Raw genomic sequence first — 24,804 nt, 5'->3', positions numbered from 1 at the left:
AAGATGGAAATGACCAACACATTGTAGCTTTCTCCTCTGTTTCTTTCTGAGCTAGCCTTGTTTTCTTAAGTGCAAAACATACTATACTGGATTCACTTTCAAGGCCCTCGCTCCAAGGATGACACTGAGGTGCTGGAGTGGGTCCAGAGAAGGGTAACAAAGCTGGTGAAGGGTCTAGAGAGCTGGTCTTCTGAGGAGCATCTGAGCCATCTGGGGTTCTTTGGTCTGAAGAAAAGCCTGATGGGAGATCTTCTTGGTTTCTACAACTATGTGAAAGTAGGCTGTAGACAAGGTGGGTGTTGGTCTCTTCCCCCAAGTAACAAAAGATAGGATGAAAAGAAATGGCATTAAGTTGCACCACAGGAAGTTTAGATTGGATATTGGAAGAAACTTGTGCGCTGGAAGGGTTCTTAAACACTGTCAGCTGAGTCACCATCCCTGGAGGTGTTTAAAAGATACAGAGAGATGGTGCTAAGGAATATGGTTTAGCAGCAGAGTGGTTGCACTCAATGATCTTAAAGGTCTTTTCCAACAAAAATAATTCTATGATTCTCTAGCTGTTTCTTCAGGTTTGTATGTAGCCAGTCAAACCACCACTGAAATCTACTGCTCAGATTTATAGAGAAATATTGAAATATGCAAGTTGTTGTGTGTTGTGATGCTTACATTTCTCAACAATTTCTGGAGATGAGTAGGGGAAAGTTGTGAGGTCTTGTCAACGTAATAGACATTTTGTTCTTCATCATAGAATTGCTTTGTTTGGAAAAGACCTCCAAGATTGAGTCCAGCCATTGACCTAACACTACCATGGCCATCAAGCCATGTCCTAAAATGCCGTGTCCACACATTTCTTCCTTCAGGCGCAGTGACTCCACCACCTCCCTGGGCAGCCTGTTCCAATTTAAACCTCCTCCGGCACAATTTCAGGCCATTTGCTCTCATCCTATCACCTGATGCTAGAGATTGATGCCCATCTTACTCCAAACTCCTTGATAGGCTTGCACATGCAAACCAGTTTACAAGGAGGTCAATGAAATCATTTCTTCCTTGAAATAAGTGGAAACTGGTCAGTGCTTGACTTAGGGATTTACTTTCTCAGTGTGCTAAGAAAGCAGTTCTAAGTGCATGTTGTTACCTCTTTAGACCTATTTTAAAAGCCCCACCTCTTCCATGAAAAGTGCTGTGAAACACAGATATGTCTTTATTGACCTCACTTAGGTCTGTGACCTGACCTTGCTGAATTCACATTAACTAACAAGAGAAAAGATTTTAAAGTGTTATGATATACTAAACTAGACCAAGGCTGTGTGTCGATTACAGAGGATTGAAACCCACCACCAGCGAGAAGCTAAAATCTCTTGCAGAGCAACATTTGCCTGAGGCAAACTTTCAAACAAAACAAAGCAAAAAAATATACTTAGTCTTTTTTTATTGTTATAACCCATGCTAACAGAAAGTGGAAAGATACCATTTCTCATAGCTTGAAGGAAAGCTTGTGTATTGTTATAGACCCTTCATGAAAAACAAAATGAGCAAACTATTCCTATGGCTAAAGAAAAATCAATTATCCTATGCTGAGTAAATGAGGACTTTTCTGATCCTTTACTACATTGTGTTTTAAAACAAACATCTTCCTCTTCATCAAGCATAATTGAGAAAATTTACTGCTACAAAATGGTTCTAGGGATTCTTTTTCTGCTTCAGGGGTCCAGGTCCTTTTGCACAACAGAAAAGGAAAAGCTAAAGAATCCCAAATAAAAAAATACCAACTAACTAACAGTCAGGTATTTGACTGTCCTGAGATAAGTGAGGATAAATTTCAGCATAAATCTGACCTGTATGCCTTCTGTGTAATGTCTGGACCACAGATGTAAGGAATAAATTACTTTGCCCAGACACTTTGGACTTCTGTCTACTGCTCTCAAACAAAATACGGTGGAACAGAAGTCCAATCTTAAAATAGTTTCATAAAGTTGAGTTGTCTTATCCATACTACCCTAAAATTAATTGCATAAATGTACATTTATTCAGACTCTAGGAATGAGTGCTCTTAGCCTTTCTATGCAGTACAGAGCAGAAAGAAACCAAGGTAATAAAATGGTGTTAACAAATGACTTAATTTTCAGAACAGCTGTAATTAAGGCTTTAGGCAATTTTGTCTATTTCCCATTTCTAGGATTAGCCAGTTGTAGAGTAGTAGGACAGAAATTAATATCCAACCCAGCTCTTATGTTTTTGTCATCGTTTTATTAATCCTGAGTAAGCTCAGTATATTCTATTAAGAAAAAGTCAAGGGATTTAGAAAGGCACTCGTGGAAAAATCTCACCCTTTGACTGGAAATTCATAGCATGAAGGTTACTGAAACAGTCATAAGAGATATGAATTCTCCTTGCACAGGAGGAGGAACAAGACAAGATCTCAAGCGTAAGTTGTTATGAAGTCATGGTATTTATAAAAGGGAGTCTTTCCTATCTCTTTTCTCCCCCATCTCTCTCATGCAGCAAGAAAAAAAAAAGTTGAAACAGTAACATCTTTTCTTCCTGTGTCTTAGACAAAGACTAAAAGAGATAAAGGAGAAAGAAAACTCATACAGGGAAGAAAAAAAAAAATCCTTCTTTTTCATTGTTAACAATCTGATGCTGGGGGCTTGGCTTAGATGACCTCCAGAGGTCTCTTCCACCCTCAGCCATGCTGTGACTCTGCTTAAAAGTGAGGGGCAAGAAATGAGATTCAAAAATTGCATTTTTATGTGATAATTTCTTTTAAACTGAGTTTTTCCTTTATAATACTCACATCATTAAACACTCTAGGATAAAGATGTGGTGCACGTTTGGGCTTACGGAAAGTATTTCCAACTGGGGTGTTTTCCAGAATGTCTCAGTTCAACAGAAATATCATCATTCTACTGTGATGATATATTTCAGTCTGGTTTGGAAACATCTGCTATTAGGTAGTCTTGGCTGTTGGAACAGCTACACCAGTGGGTCTAAATCAGTGCAGCAATTCTATTAGGACCCTGCAATATAGAAGCAAGGTGAGAGCTGATGTCCTTCAGATTAGGTTACCTTTTGCATGGATTTAACTTCTTTCTTATCTCCTATGATAAATTATAGTGCAAAGATGCTTATTTAAAGCTTTTAAAGATGACAATGAAATAAACCAAGTATATTTTAGTGCATCATAAGGGGGACAGTGCCAATAAAGGTATATTCTACCTAAATTCCCACCTTTTGTCATCTATAATAAATGAGCAAGGAGAAATAAATGAGATTATTCTTGTGGGGACACAAAGTCTCATTTCAAGTCTATATACATGGAATTTACTTTTCCTCTGACTCAGAACAACACAAGCTGGCTAGTTTATTGCATGCATGTTTATGTAGTTTAATAAACAGTACTATATGGGGAGGAAACTAACAGCTGTCCTTTTCCCCCCCTTCTATCCATAAATCTGCCACATCACTGAATCTGACAAAGTGACACTCTCTAGTTTTCAGTTTGTGCATAACTGTTGCCAAACTTCATAAAGATATTTTATGGCCTGTTGAAGTGCTAAGACACTAGACTTCATGAAAAATGAAGTTTCTAAATGGATTGGAGCTGTATCACTTGAGGAGTCTGAGAAATATCACTGAGAGTAACAGCTACTAGTGACAGCACTATGGAGAGCTCACACCCTGCTTATGACATAGCTCTGTGATAAAACATCCAAGCACACAGTGCCACTCATGATGAGCAAGTTTTACCCAGACACCAAATTATAGTATGTAAGTCCAGGCTGCTTAGACAATTCAAGCTTCCTTTTTATGGCGAAAGGAGTAGTGGCAAAGGCTTTCTCACTGCCTGTGTGAATGGTATGGTACACAAAATCACCAAAGCAGGAAATACTGTTAGTCCCATGATTGCTGCTGCTTTGCCTCAGACGTTCCTGGGTTTTGTTTGTACAGATACCACCAAGCAATGATCTGCTTCTGAAAGATATGATTATTAAATATATATATATATATACACACATATGTCTCAACCAAAACTCCAACACCTTGAAGAGTGTTCCTCAATCCTCAAAAATATCAGCTGATAGATTCATAAAGCAGTCAGGAGGGGCAGACTTGAGGGACAGTAGACTCAAAATAAAAAGTTAACACTGAAGGTCTCTCAGGGTTGTTACTGGCAGCTTCAACACAGTGGTAACAGCTGATGCAATGTATTTGTTCTCTACATGGTTTAGTGTTTAAGCAAGAAAACTCATCATATAAATGATAAGGCTTCAGGTGTCCTACTCCCTAAGCATAGTCCTGTCTAAAGAATTCTGCAGTATCCTAAGGTCAAGGCATACTCTAAGCTCAAGCATGTGCACGTGCTGTGTTCACCATAGCATTGCACCTCTCACTCAAGCCTGATTTCTTCATCACTCCTGGCTGTCAACCAGTAAGAGATTCTTGGAGGTTTTTATCTTCTGGGGTGTGGATTCTTTATTTCTCTTCTGTCATCATCTTGTTTGTTTGTTGTTTTTTGGTTGGTTGGTTTGTTTTGTGGTGGTTTTTTTTTCCTGCTAGACTAGCTGTCACATCAACATTAGAAAATGTTGATTCTTTGGAGCAGTTACTTGGCTTATCATCACTGACAGAGTTATTAGGGAGACTATGTAGATGATAGGCAAATAGAATATGTTGTCTTATTTTTCTTTCTCTGACTTAACTTCCAAAGTCCCCTTATTTCCTCTGATTTCCTGCTGCCTAGATTTTGCACTACAAATATCAATGTCATAGAATCACAGGATCTGTCCATGCCTGTTTTCTGCTTTACCTGAAGAGAAGTAAAATTGCTCTTCAACTTCAAACTTTTGAACAGGCTTGTATAAATATGCACTCAATGCTTTCAACTGGTATTTTTTATCAGTGGGACAGATGCTCCTTGTGTTGCTTCTCCTTGCTCTCCTAGGATTCAAACCCTACTTCCTATGTATTAGGCTTTCCTTCCCATCACACTTGACTTTTACTTTTTGTGTGTGTGAGGGTTTTTTCCCCTTTTTTATTTTCTTTTCCCTTACAACTGCTGTTTTAGCAGGATGTTTATACTGAGATTGAAGGTAATTATTCTACTGTTTTCTATTAACTTATTCCTTAAGCTGATTTCAGCTGTTCCAAATTGGATTAAAAAACTGAAAGAATTATCAGCTGTCATGCTTCCAGGCATTGGGTGACTTTGCAGGATTAGGAATACACTTATCTAATAAGTGGGTTTTTTTCCAGAAAACTGTTTGATACAGCAGTTCAAAACTTGCCTGGAAGCAGCTAATATTAGCCAATGTTGGAAAGAGGATAACCACATTTCATATACCACTGATACAATCAACGTAGCAAATCCCCTGTTCTATGACTTTCTTGTGGCTATGCCACTGCACATCAGAGCTGTACAAAGCTTCATTTGCACTCGTGTTGCAAGTATGTTTGAGACAAGCACCTGCTTTAAACTTGTCTTTTGATTTCTTAGATTTAGGTGGTAAGCTCAAGCCAGACTTCTTTTAATATAGCTGTGAAACTGAGAAGATAATCAAGAAATGTTAACACTGGCAGTAAATGGGTGGTTAATATTTTCTTACAATGCTCATTATCCGGTGTAGGGAGTGACGGGTATTCATTCATGTATCCACAGGTTCATATTCAAACCTTTCCATGGAAAAGTTAATGTACAAATGAAACAACAACAAAAATATATTTGGAAGAAGTTCTCCTATGGGCTAAGTGAGAAATAAAAACTGCTGGATGGAAGGTTTTAACTATTTGGGTCTCAGCTGCCGTGTTACATGTGCTGAATCAAAGGGGCTTTTTACTGAGTAGAAATGGAAAGCATTCTTGATGGTGGATATCTAAGGCAGTAGTAATCACTATCAATTATTAATTTGTTATGAAATTAGGAATCTAGTTGTCATAGAGGGAGAGGTAGAAAGGCTTTTGAAATATAAGAAAAAGGATTGGAACCAAGAGTGTCTTTCCTTGCATTACTTACCAACACAGATTCAGCACTGCAGAAGGACTGGGCCATTATGGCAAGGATGTTTTTCCCTCTTTCTGCCTCCAGCCTTTTTCTCCTGCTTTTCTTCCCCGTGACCCCTTGAGGTTGTAAAGTGAGGGCTTCATTGACCTTGATGCATTTCCATATCTCTTCTTTGGAGATGAGAACAGACCTTAAAAAGTTCACATGTGCATATTAAGGCTATAACCATCTGCTGAAATTATGAACAGTGTGGTGGCTGAGTTCAGCATTTGGAGAGGAGGTCTGAAGGTCAGATGCACTTCAGCTGTAGTGAAGTAGCATGGGCTGACTTCAGTAAGTGAAAAATAACAGCAATAAGTGAACAGTTAAGTATAAGTGGTTTGGTTTGGGGGGTATTTAAGATAAGGAATAGCATCAGAGGATGGTATGGTCATATCTCAGATTATATCAGGAATTGGAACATTTTTCATATCCTTAGGATGCCAAACTAGTTTCTTGACAGTGTTCTGTTTTAAATTGTGGTGCTGTTAAAAAAGAGTGCATTTGTACCTTGGCAAGCATTTTGAGCAGAGCTCTATTTGTTTGGAGCTTTTGTATTGTTTTGGGTTGGGTTGGTTTTTTTTTGTGTGTGTGTGTTTTGGGTTAGTTTGGGTTTTTTTTTTTGGGGGGAATGCTTGTTTTATGTGCATATGAGTGTTTTGTTTGTTGGTTTGGTTTTGGGAGGTGGGGGGGGCATGACCCTGTTCTTTCCTTTTCTATGTGAAGAATATACTCCGTAGCAAGCATGCCTGGTGAGCTGTAGGAGCAACCAGCTTTTCAGAGTTTGAGTACCTGTTGTGTAAAATCTGGGTCCTGATGACTTACGCTTTAGTATTCTGTGAAAGCATGCATCTAGGTACCTCTGTGAGCTCCAGATGTTTGTTTGCTTTATTTAGTTGCTCATTGCTTAAATTCTAACCAGGTTTTGTGGAGTTTCAACTGAGAGGTGCCACCATGAATTCTTTTTCTAGAAGCAATAATTATGATAATGGAGTGCATGATTTCTAATAATATCTCAGTTATGTAGATTAATAAGGTACTAAGGACTAGAAAGTAGTCACCTTATGGAAATTCTCTCTGGTTTTGCTGTGTTCAGTGTGAATGTCTAGTGTATCCACTCAGTTTTGGCAAATTAGGAGAAAATAAGTCTAGCTCTATCATGACCTGATAAACAGTTCTTTTAAAGTGTTCTCTGTTCTTGTGATCAAATTCTGGGCATGCAGCCCAGGGACTCTGGGGGAAGCTGAAAAGTATTATACATTCAGACAAGTGAAAGAATGATGCAGTACAGTGTTTAGACTTGTTCTGTTGCATTCTTAGTACAAGACAGAAAGAGGTGTGCATGAGCAAGGAGCAATATATAGTAGGTCATTCTCCTGAATGGCTTTGGAGTATCTAAAGTAGGGAAACTAATTCTGCTTCAACAGCTTCTCAAACTTGCCAAAAGCATTTCCTGGCGTGGTGTGAATGTGTACAGAAAGGTGGAAGACCTAAAGGAAGAGCTTCCCCTATAATTTCTATGGAATGTTTCTTTTATGAAATGGAATATTTGGAAATCAGCAATAATTTTCCTGAGGTGTTATTAAAACCTGCTGGATGTCACTAAGAAAACATTGTGACCGTAAATGCTGCCTTTTTTTTTTCCCTTCCCTGGGAGGTGTTGAAAGATGTTACTAAGAGTTGTTTGAATTGTTACCCCAGTCCTCTCGATACTCATTAAACTTAGACTAAGCTCCTTATTTCTTACTAAATGAGAACTATAACAGATTAATAGCTGCCAGATCTTGGTTTTATATGCATTTGCACTTGGTTGTTCAACTAGAAGATGTTGTTCTTTATTTTACTTTATTTACTTGTGCACAAAGCTGTGTAAATATGACTCAGCATATGTTTTATTTTGGACTTAGGGAACTTTGCATCATTTGAAATTAATGGGCTTCCAAGACTGCCTTTCTAGAAACCTGGTTCAGTTCAACTCAAGCAATTGTTTCATGTGCCTTCATATCCCAAAACATAAAAATACTTGAAATGTCTCATTATGTAAGAAACTCACTTGAAATACAATTTTAATACAAAGTGAGAAAATGCAATGAGAAATCCTGGTCTGCGCTGTCTGTTTGGTACCGAAACATAGAATCATAGAATCAATAAGGTTAGAAAAGACCTCAGACATCAAGTCCAACCTGTCACCCAAGACCTCATGCCTACTAATCCATGGCACCAAGTGCCACATCCAGTCTCCTCTTGAACATCTCCAGGGATGGTGATTCCATCACCTCCCTGGGCTGCCCATTCCAATGGCTAACAACTCTCTGTGAAGAACTTTCTCCTCGCCTCCAGCCTAAACTTCCCCTGGTGCAGCTTGAGACTGTTCTGGTGCTGGTTGCCTGGGAGAAGAGACCAACCTCCTCCTGGCTACAGCCTTCCTTCAGGTAGTTGTAGACAGCAATATGGTCTCCCCTGAGCCTCCCCTTCTCCAGGCTAAACAATCCGAGCCCCCTCAGCCTCTCCTCATAGGGCTTGTGCTCAAGGCCTCTCACCAGAGTCGTTGCAGTCTGTGTTTGTAAGAGGTTTCTCTTAATTTAAAACAAAAACTAGGAAGAAAAAAATAATCCAATCAAAAAAGCAAAACCTGACAAAAAAAAAAAAAACAACCCAGCAAAACCAATGATACAAACTCCCTAAGCTTGACACTCCTGTGCATTTTCAGAAGTCCTTTCCTGACCACACAGCATTCATCTGGGCTATTTCATGTTTACAAAATTACTTAATTCTCAGTGGGTCCTATTGTGGTCTCTTTTTGTCTGAGATGGTTTTAGTTCTGATGGGAAGACTAAATGAGATAATCAGACTCTTGAGTTCCAAGGATGTAGCTTGGAAAATATTGCTTTGTTTATTAATATTGGGGGGGTTAATGCATCTATAATGGGCTCTATCTCTGTCATAATTCTTAATAGCTGAAAATAATTAAGATTTCAGTGCTGTCTTCTTTATGGAATATTTCTGTCTCAGATGAGGTCTTCATGTTGCTCTCAAGGGAAGAAAGCTTTCAGACCATTATTTCATAGTTTTTATTTCTTTCAGTATAAAGATATGAAGCCTAAAGACAAAATAACGCTCTGTGAATCCTCATTAGAATGTTTTACTTGGCTTGTCCCTCCCACAGTCATGCCACTCTTGTGCATTAATCTGCTGTGTACACTTAAAGTGATCAAATCCTGGATTAGTTCTGGAGTAGCCTGTAGGCTGCTGTAGCCCTGGAACTGAGTGGGAGCTATGCTTGACAGGGAGCTCTGCTCTCTTTTGTCTCATCACCAAGACTCTCATCTAATTAATCCTTTAAAAATAAATAAAACCATCTGTGTAATGATCAACAAAAGGTTAAATTGAGAAGTAAATATTAATGTATACAACTAAGAAATATTATTCTGGTATTCCATGTATAATATTAAGTAGTGGTTTATGTAATCAGGAGCTGAGAAGGGGAGGAAAAGAGAGGGTTAGTCTTATCTACTAAGAAGCAATAGGCTATATTCTTGACACTAATCCTATAGAAATTGTAACAACTTTTCTACAGTTCTCACAAGTGTCTTATTGGCTCATGTGAGTAGCTAACAATACATATCATAAATAGTTGTACAACTTCTAAAGAGCTAGCAACTGGCTTGATTACAAGTGACCTATTCCAATCTAAATTATTCTCTTGATGTGTAAACCAATAGAATAGAATTAACCAGGTTGGAAGAAACCTTTGAGATCATCGTGTCCAATCAACTAACCCATGGCACCAAGCACCCCATCAAGTCTCCTCCTAAACATCTCCAGTGATGGTGACTCCACCACCTCCTCGGGCAGCCCAATGGGCAATCACTCTTTCTGTGAAGAGCTTCATCCTAACGTCCAGCTTAATCCTTCACTGGCACAGCTTGAGACTGTGTCCTCTTGTTCTGGTGCTGGTTACCTGGGAGAAGAGACCAACCCCCACCTGGCTACAACCTCCCTTCAGGTAGCTGTAGACAGCAATAAGGTCTCCTCAAAGTAGATGTGTGTGGACCTAGGATGTGACACTGATAATTTTTACAGTTCTAAGGATTATTTTTCTTGTTCTGCTAAAATTAGGAGGGGCTGTCTTCATGTAAAAGGGAGTAAGAGAGAGTCAGCTGAAACAATGCAAAGAACTACTTGTACATTCTGATTCTATTATTTAATGGTAAATTTAACTCACTTGATGGTTTCTGAAAGATTGCAGGTATTTCAGCTCCTTAACCTTAGAGAAATGATCACTGTTAAAACTGTTTACAGGGTAAAATTTCTCTTGGTAAAAGATAAGTAAGGGAGAACTTACCTTGTAACATTTATGCATCTGTTAACTATTAAATGAGTCACATTTTACCCTTCTCAGCATCTGAGTGGAGAAACCCATCTATGCATGTTTCTTTTGACCTCTGTGATGTCTGCAGTGCTTCATTTCCTCTTTGTAAGTAGGCCACCTTCTAAGCTTGTTGGTTTCTGCTTTGTGATATTGACCTATATGGGGTTTTCTATTATTGCAAATTTAAAAATAAGAATAAAGAACTATGAAGATAATTGATAATGGGACAGTGTTTTTCACAAGAACTTCAAAGCTGTGCTTTGTAGTTGGCTAATGGTATTTCCTAACTAATCTCTATACTTAACTGATTCAATGCTGAAACACATTAAGTATAACTTTTAGACAAGCTCTAAGCTATTTCTTGGACTTCAGATTGTTGGTATTCTTTATGCAGCCTCCATTGTCATTGTGCTAGTGTTGTCTTGGAGGAAAAACCTGTAAGTAACTTAAAATGCTACATGAAACTTGTATCAGAAGTGTAACCTCATGGGTTTTTCCTGTTTATAGTAAGAGAGAAATGCTCCCAGTAGTTAGAAATAGCAGCAGATTGTAAAATGAATATTGTATAGTGCCGTAACGCTTTCGGCTTGTTTTATCATATGACTGGAAATGTTAGAAGGGGAAAGATGAATCTTCTGCTGATTTTGTGTACAGTTATGAATAAAACAGATTCATGAGTCAAAAAACTGTAGGACTTACCAAATAGGAGTCAGACCTTGAATGTTCACCACCTTCATGAATGATGTTTAATATAGGACTAGGAAAAGTAGTGTGAAGGAAAACTGCAGTTTTGCCTGACTTCAACACTCAAAATAGCAGATATTCTCACATTGTGAGACTTTAAGCTGCTGCTTTTCTAGAGTTTTCAACTTATATGCTTCCTTTCAGCCATGAGACCTAAAAAAAATGTTTAAAAGGCAAGATTTTTGGTTAAAAACCCTTTTGATAGTCAAAGCCTCATGATATAAGGAAGATTTCAATGACTGAGATGTCATCTTTTTCCAATAAACCTTGTACATCTAATATTCTGTGATTGGAGTATTTCTGAGTGACATGCTTATGACAATTGTACTTAGTGTATTTATTTTCATGATTGTTATTCCTGCATCAACTAAACTAGTGATTTGGTCAGAGATGGAAAACGGAACGATTCAATTTGTCTTGGAGAATTCCGCAGCTGATTTTCAGCTGTAGCCGTGTTACCTGTTCCTCGGAAACTTCTCTTGCATATTACCCTAGAGTTAGGTTATTGAAAAGGTGAATAAATACATAAAACCCCCAAAATGACTCATCAGTCTAGATTGCTGCTCTTTTAAGCTTAAATAGAAATGTGTTTGTTTCTAGTTGTGGAGATAGGCTGAGGGAGCTGGGGTTGCTTAGCCTGGAGAAGAGGAGGCTCAGGGGAGACCTTATCGCTGTCTTACAACTACCTGAAGGGAGGTTGTAGCCAGGTGGGGGCTGGTCTCTTCTCCCAGGCAACCAGCACCAGAACAAGAGGACACAGTCTCAAGCTGCACCAGGGGAGGTTTAGGCTGGATGTTAGGAAGAAATTCTACACAGAGAGAGTGATTTCCCATTGGAATGGGCTGCCCAGGGAGGTGGTGGAGTCGCCATCACTGGAGTTGCTTAGGATGAGACTTAATAGGGTGCTTGGTGCCATGGTTTAGTTGATTAGATGGTGTTGGATGATGGGTTGGACACAATGATCTTGAAGGTCTCTTCCTGTCTGCTCTGTTTTATTCTGTTTGATTTGATACAGAGGAATATTCTTTCAGAAGAACTCCTGCATGCATGTTAGTTCTCATTTCAACTAGAGTTTGTAAGTTTATGAAGGTTTTCACTAATATCTCTTTTATTTTAAGCCTAAATCACACTGGTATAGCAGTTTTTCATACACTTTATTTCCTTCAGAACTAACAAATATATCAGTCTGGGCTATGCAATACAGCATGCTTTTCACCTTGGTGACTCTGATACTAGAACATTCTGCAACGTAAAACTCAGGTTCTGATAATAGCTATTCTTTAAATTGTCTTTTAAGAATCCATTGTAAGAGCTGTTGTTACCAGCATTAGAATTTCCACTGGAGAAAGGATCCTGAGGCTGTGGCAAATCCCTGATTTTCAAACCTTGTGGTAGGTCAAGTTGTATACAAATGGTCTTTTTCCTTTGGGGAAGAAAACTGAACGTTTTTTTCTCCTTACCAGAAATGGGCTTGTAATATATCTTTCCAAAAGGGAAGCTGTGTGGTGTTTTTAGGATAACCTAAAGTATTAATGGAAGTATAATTGCGCTCTTCATTGATGACTTTACTCATTTAGGAAAATATTTGGGGTTTAGATTCTTCATTTTGTTTTGGATTTATTTTTTATTTCATGTTGTCAGCAGTCAGAGCTGCAGACAGCTATTCTAACAGTTGTCTCTAGAAGCTTTAACACCATGATGTTTGCCTGTGCTAGACATGTTACACTAGATAGGAGACTGCTATCTCTGCCAGCAAGCAGAGATACTGCTTGCTTGGAGACTGCTTCCTTGATCTATGCTGAGCTGGCTTCTCTGAAAATAGCTTGCTCATGCAAGCTGTGATCTTCTCTGGGTTGCTCAATGTAACAAGGCAGGTTTATGGGAAGAAAATGTACAGTGGTTATGTTTATGTTGAACATTTTCACTTAAGCTTGTGCTAAACTTTAGCAGGGAAGTCATAGGCCCCACAGAAGTAGGTGGCCGCTGGAATACATGGCTACACCAGCATGCTGAACTACTGAGCTTGAGTTGTGTTAGTAGCTCAAAGATATTCAGTGTTCTTTCTGTGAATATTGTGCTGGTCTTAGCTAACCCTTTGAAATAAGATTTTACCAAACCTCGCTAGCACAGGAAGCTTGAAAGTTCCAATCCTGTCCATCAGTAAAAACTTCATAAACTAGTAAACTGCAAACAGTTCTTCTTTTAGGGGCTTGAAGTCTTTCACCTGCTAAGACTTTAACTGCATTTTTTTCTTCTTCTTTTAGAGAATGCACACATTCTGTTTCTCGGCAGAAAGCATTGCTTCTAAGTTCCACCATATAATTTTGCTTATGTTATTTTGCTAGCACAATGGGAACCTGATGTTCTAGTAAAAAAGCATAGAATAATTGTTTGTACTTGGAAACTTTACTACATTTGTTTGTCTTTGTTTTCTAATTAATATAAATATCTAAAGTAAATATATGCTTTCTAAAGCCTGAAGAATGCTGTGAAATCAGACTGTAGTCAGTTGCTTGTCTAAGAGATTCAAAAGCATCGCAGTGTCGCTAAGGTTGGAAGAGACTTCGAGGATCATCAAGTCCAACCTGTCACCACAGACCTCATGACTAGACCATGGCACCAAGTGCCACGTCCAGTCTCCTCTTGAACATCTCCAGGGATGGTGACTCCACCACCTCCCTGGGCAGCCCATTCCAATGACCAATGACTCTCTCAGTGAAGAACTTTCTCCTCACTTTGAGCCTAAACTTCCCGTGGTGCAGCTTGAGACACTGTCCTCTTGTTCTGGTGCTGGTTACCTGGGAGAAGAGACCAATCCCTTCCTAGCTACAACCACCTTTCAGGTAGTTGTAGAGAGCAGTGAGGTCACCCCTGAGCCTCCTCTTCTCCAGGCTAAACAATCCCAGCTCCCTCAGCCTCCCCTCATAGAGCTTGTACATCCATTTTATTGTGGTCATCTGTTTTGAAATAGAGCAAGGTACAGATTTGTTTTTTTTTTCAAGTATTGTGAGGCTGGAAATGATCCTTAAAGAAAACATTTCAAAGTATACTGAGCTGTCCCCCAGAGCCTGGCACCTCTACGTGTTGTCATTGCAAAATGGGTACATTATAACTTTTGAAGGGTAGCCGTTCAGCCAAATGGATGTGCAGTCAGATGTTGAATTCGGAAAGCAGATGTCTCTCTTTGAAGCAATGCTGCTACTGTGATGTTTGGAATAATAATAGTGATTTGGTTCAGAGTTGAATGTAGGTGTGTTCTAAAGGAAATGTAGGGTCTGTCATAAAATGGCAAGAACTGGGGTCTTCATGCAAGCTTTTCTGTTTCTTTCTGCAAATACAAAATATAAATGGCGAATAAACTTGTGTCTTTTAAGTAGCACTTGCAATCAAACAAAATGTGGGTTTACATGGGATATGTGTGAATCTTCTTTTCTATTTATGATACATTTCAATCTATTAAGATTTTAAAATCAACTTAGAGAAGGACACATTGGAAGAAATGCAGTTAGAAACTTCCAGGTTTATGCATGAAGAACATTATACTCTGATGCTGAGAATGTGAAAGCTTGGTAGCATCGTGGTAATTTCTAGACCATAGTCAGAATTGCCTCCTTAAATTATTCCAAGACATTGTGCAAAACTCTCTGATATTTTAAGCTATTTACAAGCATGAAGAACAATGGTTAATTTAATCCATAATCTGTCATTACTAACTCGGAACAGTATAAACATTCACAATGGTGAAAATCAGTGCCATTTGCCTTCAGTATAGGAAAAGACATTTATCAGTTTCATCTAGAGAACTGGAGAAAAGCTTTTGTTGAATTTTGCTGTATGCAATATTTATCTATACTTTAATTTACCAGGCTGCATTCTAATCTGTTAGATGCAGCTGATGCTCTGTCAGCTTTAGTATTTTGCCCCTTTGGTGTCATGTTTTGGGGTCACCTCCTCAAAGGTTATGAGACTGTCCTTTATTTTACTACTTAAGGGCAAAATCTGCCTTCAAAGCATGTACTGGATTCCAGATGCTGAAGTGTATCTGAAACCATAATTTCTTTTCTAAGTATTTGTCATTGGCACTACATATTTAAAACCTCGGGAGGAATTCAGCTTTCAGTCGCAGTCGTGTAGCTAAATTTAGTCCAGGAGGGGATTTTAGGAACACAGATGATTTTTAAAACTCTCCTCTTAAAAGTGCCTTTTGTGGTTCCTTTAATTATTTTTTTTTTTTCTTGTGCTTGGAGGTAAACTCGATGTGACATGTAACAGTTTTAGACAAAGAATAAAACCTGACAGCATCTAGAAAAGACTTCTGTGGAAAGTTCGGAACTCTGATTACGTGTCTTAAAATCTGCCATCAAAGTAGCCAACTTAATAGCCAGACTAATAGTGTTTTCTGTCAGTTATTTTAATCTCAGTTAGTGTGATCCTTTTATCTGACTTTTTTTCAGTTCCTTTTCTTTATAACCACATATAATGTATGATTTCAAGCCTCTATATAGGGTAACTCAAAGTCTCTTTCTCCAAAAGATTTCCATCCTCTTCAGGGTAAGAGAAATATGGTTTTCTTCCTTTCCTTTTTCTAAGTCCCAGAAAGCAATGGGACAGAACAAGCTGCATCTAAAAAGATGTCAGTTCTGCATTTTTTTCTCTCTCCCCCCTTGAAAGTTGAAAACCCACTGGGAACTTATTTGGAATTACATCTCCAAGATTTCTCCCAGAAGTTATGGTAAGTTGCTCTTAGAGCAATGTAATGACAGGTTTCATGTATCCAAAATTCCTGGGTGTCAAAACACCCAAAAAAGGCCAAGCTTGCTCTCCATGAAAGACTGAGTACCGTATCATCTGAGGTTTACATAAGTCTGTAAAATAAATAAATAAATGAATAAATGCATGTAAAGAGGGAAAAATTGGTTACAACAGAACCCTTTGGTCAGTAATTGGCGTAACACTTAAAGACCGATCAGATAATAACCTTGAGAATCAAGACAGCTGGTTTTGTCACAGTGATATTTTGCTGTAATTGTGGTAGCATGAGGATATGGATAAAAGAAACCTGTGGCCTCAACATGAAATTTTTAGCTCAGCTTCATGTCAGGTTGGAACTGTCAGCTGCTGGCAGTGTGAAAATGGAAAGCAAGAAACATTTCCCTTGTTCAGCCTTAATGAATCTCAACATTCAGTTTGATACTTGAATAAAAGTTAGGGCTGTGCTTTAAATGATAGTGTATAAAATGAAGGTTACACTTAGGAATAATATCCAGGAAGAAACAATTACTTCCATATATGCCTTCTCTGGCTGCTTTATACAAAGGTGCATCTAGAGTGCAGTAAACCATGGTAATTTGACACTTTCTGGGATTAAGTGAGACCAGAGGCAGCAGAACAATAGAGAGAATATTTTGCCATCAGGATCAGACTTGAATACAGAGGTGTTGGTCAAGACTCACACAGTTCTGGGGAAACCATGGGAGCAGAACCAGAAGTAGAGCTCACACATTTCCACGTTCTAGGTATTTCCATGCTAACTTACTTCTGCCCAGGTTAAAACATGACATTTTTGTTCCCTTGGGTTTCTGCTTGAGTGTACCCATTTTGCAATTGAGCATGCATATAACACCTTTTTAAACTTTGTTTTCAGGATAATGTGTCCCAGTTTAAATTGCAAGTCAATGTTTTTTCTTAATGCAGCCAAGACTGACCTCTTCAAGTAAGCAAGTTAAAATGGGGGGCGGGGGGAAGGTGCTGTTGGTTAGAAATCCATTGCAACACAGCTGTCAGATATAAAATATACTATTGGTTGACTGAAATGAAAATAATTTCAATGGAAAATGTGTAGAATAAGTGAAGATACAAAATGATTGAATCTTTACAGGCTGTAAAAACATGTAGATTTTACACAATGGAAATAGATCAGTTGCCAGAGATCTGGAAGTGTTGATAATGAGGAAGCTGCCAAGAAAGAGGAAAATCTGAAGGCAACTACTGAATGTTAGCACTCTACCTATGTTCGTTCAAGGCAAGCCTTGCAGGCTGTGCTCTTGGGAACAGTCCTATTCTCACCAATTTGAATGCAACAGCCAGTGTCTGCAGGACTCAGATCTTAGGAAGGAGTTCTTTTGATCAAGAGGTTTGAGAGTTTTTTAGGAGATGAAAGTAGAAAAGGTTTAACCCATCTGTGTGATGTTCATTTTCAATCAAAATGTCCTAAATCTCCTTTTGATAACAAAAAGAGAAGGCAGGATGAAGTGAGGAGATGAAGTAGAAAGAAAACAGGCAGCTTCATATTTCTTGAAAGAATATTAGCTTTCCTAGTGACCATTTGACATCAAAGAAGAATGCTGTAAATCTTTCCATGGGAAGATTACACACAGCTGAAATAAAGGCTTGAATTCCATGTCTGCACAAATCCCCCCAAAAAAATTGTCCACGGAGGAGAAGTAGTACAAGTATAATCACAAATTTAATCTGTGATCCATTTGAAGCTTGATTCTGGATATCTGTTATAACCTACTCATTTGCTAATTCTAACTTGTTAATGTGCTTTTGAAACAGGTAGAAAAGTCTAGATGAAAACAGGTTGTATCTAGATGATACAGGTTGTGTTGAATTTGTAGTGTTGCCTGAAGATGTGCAATATGGAAGTCATAGTTCTTCCAAATAAAAATGTAGTAGTTCACAGTGTTAATCCTGGATATTTATTTGCATCATCTTGCAAAAGAGGTATTTCAGTAACCTACTAAAAAATCACATTAATTCTTTTATGTGAGATTTGAAGAAAAAATAAATCAATCTGTGAATTCAAAATTCCATCTACGACTGATAACTCAGTTTGAAATTATGTGCTTCCTGAAGTGTAACACATTCATTCCGTAAAGATAGCTAATAATCTGGTTTATTTTGAACTCTGTTTATGCATCTGCTTAGCTTCAAGGAATATGCTCAAGATTGGGGCACTAATATCTTAGAGAAAGCTTATCTAAATGTAAAGACCAATGTAAATCTTCAGTCCAAAGCCATGGAGCTGGTAGTTTACAATACTAGGAAGCCACTGTCCTAACTCCTGAAGACCTTAATTCAGTGCATCTGCCAAAACAATAAGCACTTTTAGATGCTTGGGGGCAAGCAGCTTATTGAGGGTGGGATTTATTTAGAACCATGGCACCAAGCACCCCATCCAGTCTCCTAAACACCTCCAGTGATGGCAGCTCCACCACCTCCCTGGGCACCCCATTCCAGTGGCTAATCACTTTCTCTATGAAGACCTTCTTCCTAACATCCAGCCTAAACCTCCCCTTGTGCAGCCTGAGACTGTGTTCTCTTGTTCTGGTGCTGGTTGCCTGGGAGAAGAGACCAAATATTTCCCAAATAAAAGTAACAGATTCTGCAAACTATTGAAAATACTCAGCTTTGACTTAAGCATACACTTTTCTAGTCTATTCAGAGATGAGCTACTATTGACACACGGATGCTGACTAAAAAGTTGATGCAATGCAAAAATCTCTGTTCTGCTTTTTAAATGGAGCAACCCTCGTGTTGCAGTCAGTGCTTGCTCAGCCACAAATACTAATTTGCCACTAAATTATGTTAATCTGTTTTGGAGAATGTGGGCCAAACTATTATGTGCCAAATCCTGGCTTTTATAGAAGCACAAAAGCAAGGAAGCATTGGGATAAACCAGTCCACAGGCAAGCTGGTCAATAACTCTGCACTGCAATTCTCCCTCTCCTTCTCCAGCAAGCATTAATGTCACAGAAAAAAGCAGCAGCACTGGGGGAGGACTCTACTCTTGCTGATATGTAAGTTATACTATATTTAGCGAGGTCTTTTCTCTTCTTGAAAGTAGTTCCAGAAATTTCTTCATTGTTGATATATTCTGTCAACATATTGCTAAGAGTTAAACCCCACAAACCTGTCGTCAGCCTAGATATCTACAACTCAGGAGTTGGGTCACTCCACAAAATCTTCATTGAACAGAGCCCTTGGTGGAGGGCAGAGGAAAGTTTTGCCTGAAGCTGTAAATGATACAAGAGAATTTGAACAGTTATACCTAAACACTTATTAGTGAATATTATTTATCTCTATTGCTTACATGGTAAAATAAATTGGTAGTATTTTAAACTCTAGAATATCTCTGTCGGTAGTATTTCCTGTGCTACAGCATTCTGTAGTGAATGTGAGTTTGTTTTCAGTGGTCCCAGTCCTTCAGAAAAAGCCAAAATGAAGGGAAATAATGAAGAACTTTATGGTATTATACATATTTTAAGAAATTTTTCTTGTTAAGGTTAAAAACAAACAAAAGAACAGCAACAACAAACCTTTCAAAATGCTACTGCTGAACTGATAAAGTTTCTTACTCAAACAACAGGAACTAGAATACTGGTCTTAAGAGCTTACTCTAAACAATAAAAGTAGGAGTTGTTTGGCCCAAAATTGGTGTCACATTGTGTATTCCTTCAACTTCTGAAGTATGCAAATTTCATGAGTCCAGTTTTCATAGGCAGTGAATTTGCATACTTTTGCTTCTCTGCTGATGCATACTAGATGGTCCTTGAACTGTGCTGCAAAAACACAAGGATATTGGTAAAATCTGAGTTGCATAAAGAGATATTCTACTGAACTCTGGTATGCTCTCCAGTATGTACATATATAAAACCTTTGAGTAAAGTAAGAGGCTGTGAGTAATGGGAAGCTCACAGCAATAAGACATTGTTAGGCTGAACATGAACTTCTGGTTTTGAAGACTAAGTTAAAATAGACTCCAAGCAGAATGTCTTAATGGCATAATCTGGATTCTCTGTGCTGTCATTTTTTCCACATAAAAGAAACACTCTCCTTATTTTTGTAGTTTTTATTTCATATTGTGAATAATGTCCAAGAGGCATAGAAAACATGAGCTATCTATAAGATGCAGCATGTGTTCATAGACAAGAATACAACAGAAATAGTGAAAGGGACACGTAATTTGATTACACTGCAGTTTATATCTGTGCTAAGGCCAAGGAGGAAATGGTGAAGATGATACCTGCTTAAAAGGACCCAGGAGATCAGGCAAAACTTTGACAGGAGAAATCAGAAGTGTGCAGTCCAGTGAAGAATTAAACTACTGGGAGCAATAATATGCGCTGATGCACTCAATATAGCAGTAATGCCCTCCGAGAAGGGTAGGAAATAATTCAGTTCCTCTAGGCTGCACAGAAGCTAAATACAGTATGACAAGAAATAGTAGCAGTACTCATTATGTCTGATTGCTAATTACCCCTTTGAATGATTCAGTTATGCCTGCTACTAGATAATTAGTTTAGTAATTTATGGCTGCAGCACAAACTAGTATTTTAATTTTCACTGCACAGTTTCCACAACACCTACAGTTCAGATAATATCTCCCTTTTTATTCAGCTCCAAATTGCTTTATGTGATAGCCGGTGGGGGGAGGGTGGGGAGGGAAGGAAACAAGCAACTCTTTCAATTTCTAATGCTAAATTACATATTTTAATATAATTCTATTAAAAAAAACTATATAAATGTAGAAACTGACTTTACCTGGGCTCTTAATGTGGTTTCTTTATAGATTTGGGAAGTGTTCCTAGAAACACTTGCACAGGAATATTTGCTGTAGTAAAGTTTTTTATTGTCTCTACTCAGACTGGAATGAAACTGCTCCTGTGTATGGCTGTTGCCAGGATTAGACCCTTGGGATAAAGTAGGTTTGTTTTTTGCATTGTTGTAATTGCACAGATATTTCTGCACTCCCCAATTACTGTGCTTACAGGGATTGATTCCTCCATGCAAGGAAGGTGCAGTTTGCAGTTTGGTGTCATTTAGAGTGGTGCTTGAGTGCATTGGTTGGGGGGATTCAAAAGGTTCAGCAGCTTTCAGGAATAGCGTTATATATCTTACAAAATCAACTACTTCTTAGTTCACCCAAGCGTGAAAGCAATTTCTGAAAGGTAATCAGAGATAGATGTTTGGTTGTTTGTGAGCTGTGTTGTTGTTTTAATAAAGCTACCACATGGTAATTTGGACTGCCAAAGGAAAATGGGCGTTGGAGTGCCACTGAGGATTCAGCTCTTATTTTAATTATATGTAACACATTTTGAGCCTCAGTCTCGTTTTGCTGCTGTAATGAAATGATTTTTCTGTTATTATTATTTGACTTTGTCGTTCACGTGATTGTTTGCTCTCTCTTTATGAGCAGACCCGCCTGCGTGTGTTTCACACCATCACTTGTAGGTTCATTTTGCTCAAGAGCTCAAAAACTGCAATAAAATCATTCATATGGACAGGATACAGTCAGCTCCTTTTTTCCTTTTAAAACAAATGAACAACCAATAGACACAAACAACTCAGGGCTTTCTATACTTTTTTTTCTTGTGTCTGTTGAGAGACATATTCTGGTTGTGGCTAGATACTAGTTAAAATGAGACTATCCTGTGTGGAGCAATTATAAAGTTAGAGACTTTCAGTCTAAGAAGAGAATAGAATAGACCAGGTTGGAAGAGACCTTCAAGATCATTGCGTCCAACCCATCAACCAATCCAACCCACCTAAACAACTAAACCATGGCACCAATCACCCCATCAAGTCTCCTCCTGAACACCTCCAGTGATGGTGACTCCACCACCTCCCCAGGCAGCACATTCCAATGGGCAATCACTCTGTCTGTATAGAACTTCTTCCTAACATCCAGTATAGCTTTTCTTGTCTTCAGTGATATATTTTGATGTAATTTTGTCCATCCTTTGGAGACAGATTTCAGTCTGTCTTAGCTCTCCTTTTGAGGATCAGCTTTCTGCATAGAGTAATGTTGGTTAACCTTCAGAGGCTAGTTGAGAAGGACATCCCTGAACTTCAATGGTATGATCTTGCTTCTCAAAGGGAGTACTGCTTTTTTGAGTTTTCTTCCCACAGTGCCCAAGAAACCAAATGCAATGCCATGGCAGAGTTACCAGCACAGTCACAAACCAGTCAGGACTCCTTAGTCAACTAAATGTGCCTTGCTGTGCTGTGTCTTGTGCCAACAAGGGGCTCATAGCACTCAGTGCAGTCTGCAAACAGAGATGATTCAAACACAGATGCCTCCTTCAGGGAAGAAAAGAGCTAGATGGATGAGAGCAGTGCAGTGCCTCTTGCCTTCAAGAACAGAAGTCTTGGCAACTGTTACTTTTAATAAAGCTCTAATCAGCAATTCTTCAAGCATGAGGTATAACTGGCAAAACCAAAGTGCTGTGCAGGATTTGTCCATAAATTCTTCATTTTCTGTGCACAATGTGTATTCTTTGGGTTTGGGGATACTTCCTGCCTTTAAATTTGGGTTCTCACACATGCTTTACCTTAACCCATGTCACAGTATCACCAAGGCTGGAAGAGACCTCAAAGAACGAGTCCAACCTGATATCTCCTATGTAGTATACTGTTTTGCCTTGCATTTTCTTGCTGTGAATTGCTGAACCAGAAGGAAGGAAGGAAGAAAAAGAAGTGGTTATAAATAAATGAATGTTATCTTACTTCAAACTCTTTTTTTAATTGACTGTCCTCCTATCTGTGTGAACCTCTTCCTTCACTTTTGCTGTATAATGGGGAAGCTCGCTTGCTGTGACATACTTTGGTCTCACAAGCTTCAGTGCTTTGGGGGAGATGAAGAGCTTAGAAAAGGAAAGTGGGGAAACAATGGGAAACTGGTGCTGAAAAATCAGCACGTTTGTTAATTTCAGATGGGAGAGCAAAACATTTCATTAAAAACCTTGCCATAATCTATGTAAATGAAGAACATGACAGGAAAGTCAGGTTTGATATTCACATTTATTAATTTAAGAAGTGCATTAACAGGCTATGATGTTGTCAGCACAAGACCATTTTTATAGAGAAGTGTTTGTATTTGCTGTTTCCCATTGACTTCAGAGCTCACACTGAAAAGAAAGAAGTCTGCACTGAATATTGGATTATGACAAGCCTCTTTGCAGAAGTAATTATGTGGTTTTCTTGTTCAGGGACAGCAACTGAGACACTTGGAATATTTAAGGAAGCATGGAAGTGTGTGCAAAATTATTGCATTACCATTCCCAGCACATTAATACTGCCACTGACAAATCAGCTGGGACCAGCAGGCAAATATTTAGATTATCAAAATGAGTTTTTCCTTATGGGCAGCAGTGCAGATTGTTTCCAGGTACTGTATTACTGAGAAAAAATATTTGGTGTTGTGAGTGTATCAAGCTTGCTTTATTCACGATGTTTTGTTTTCACTGCAATTCAATAGCATAATGTCCATGGCTTGTACTTGTAGCAGGCTTTCTGTCCTCTTCCTGATATTTACCAGCACTGGATCAATGTTCTAAAGGGCACTTCTGACAGCGTTATTTCTGTGAACATCAAACTTGTGTTTATTATAGAATGAAACTGCACTTTTTATAGCCAACAGTCCAACTTTTGAAATATGTATTCTCTGACCCATTTAATAAGTGGTTCCCTACAGACTCAATGTGGTGACGCTTCTCCATTACCAGTTACAAAAGAAGAGGCTGTTCCCTGTAAGGCAAGCTGTCTCAGCATCAGCTTGACCTTTCCAACTTTGTTTGGAGAGATGTTTTAAGTTCTTTCTACCTGGCAGAGATTTCCACTTCCAGGGTTATAATAGCCTATCTGTCTGCTCTTTCTGGTAACTGTCTGCTGCTAGCCATGAATATTGCATGAGAATAAATGTATACACGAGTAGTCCAACTGGATTTTTCCTTGTTGGTGCCACATTGCCAGATGAAATCGTCCAAATAGCTTGCCACTGCATATTTTCTGTGATGGAGGAGGAGGAGGTGGTAAAATAATTAGACCCAGTTCTGTGGGCAAAAGCAACTTGTGAAACACAGCAGGGCTAGATTTAGGTTGGACACAAGGAAGACATTTTTCATATTGGGGGGGATGGGGTGGGGTGGAATAGATCAAGATCAGGTTGGATAGTGCTTTGGGCAACTTGATATAGTGGAAAGTGTGTCCCCCCCATGTCAGGAAACATTGGATTAGATGATCTTTAAAGGTCCCTTCCAACTAAGTGCCTTGTGATTCTATATGGATGCTCCTTCTCAGTATCTGTGGTAGCACCTTAGAAACCTTTGTCAGGCAATGAAATTTAGAGCAGCCATAAAAATAAAATCCAGCTGGTACACAGCAAACCTGGGGTGGTAAAAAGACAAAACAAAGATGCTTTCATATTCCTGACTCATACTTAAGGACTTGATTGATTCATTCCTGCAAAACTATAATGTGTTTTATTTCACAAAGAGAAAAATAAACTAGTGAACTGTGATTTCTGGGACTGTAGTTTTCTTCTCAGCTCTTGTCTATAAACTTGGTAACTCTCTTTATTACAATAAGAAAGTGGGCATTTTGGCAGGTATCTCAGCTGAAAAAATAATGCTCTTGATGTTTTCTATTTGGAAGGTAATCATTACAGTGACTCTTGAACTCATAATTCCTGGCTGGAAATTACCTCCATGGGAATAGTGGCTCTATAATGTGGTGGCAAAGGCTATCTTCAGAGATGCTCCAACGTAATTAATTCAAAACAGTGTTTTGCCCAAAATTGAACTGTCAGCTTCTAGCGTGGCATTATTGCATCTGCTGACCCTTCAGCTGATTTGGATGCACAACACCT

At 38.6% G+C, this 24,804-nt stretch overlaps 1 protein-coding gene across 12 annotated transcripts in view; it reads left to right on the top strand.

Moving 5' to 3' along the window:
• Positions 1-24,804, top strand: part of RALYL (RALY RNA binding protein like) — a 484,769-nt gene that overhangs the window by 239,064 nt on the left and 220,901 nt on the right. Inside the window, exon 1 of one of the 12 annotated variants that reach the window (XM_068158542.1) lies at positions 18,944-18,955. The exons of the other annotated variants lie outside the window; for them this stretch is intronic. The gene's annotated coding sequence lies outside the window, so the exon portion shown is untranslated. Of the gene's footprint in view, positions 1-18,943; positions 18,956-24,804 lie in introns of those variants that run through there. 12 annotated transcript variants of the gene reach the window in all.

This window comes from Melanerpes formicivorus, unplaced genomic scaffold (assembly GCF_026170545.1).
Source record: "Melanerpes formicivorus ecotype bairdi unplaced genomic scaffold, bMelFor1.0.p_v2 SCAF_40, whole genome shotgun sequence".
NCBI classification, from domain to species: domain Eukaryota; kingdom Metazoa; phylum Chordata; class Aves; order Piciformes; family Picidae; genus Melanerpes; species Melanerpes formicivorus.
The sequence above is the reverse complement of the archived record's forward strand: the minus strand, read 5'-3'. Positions and strand labels throughout refer to the sequence as shown.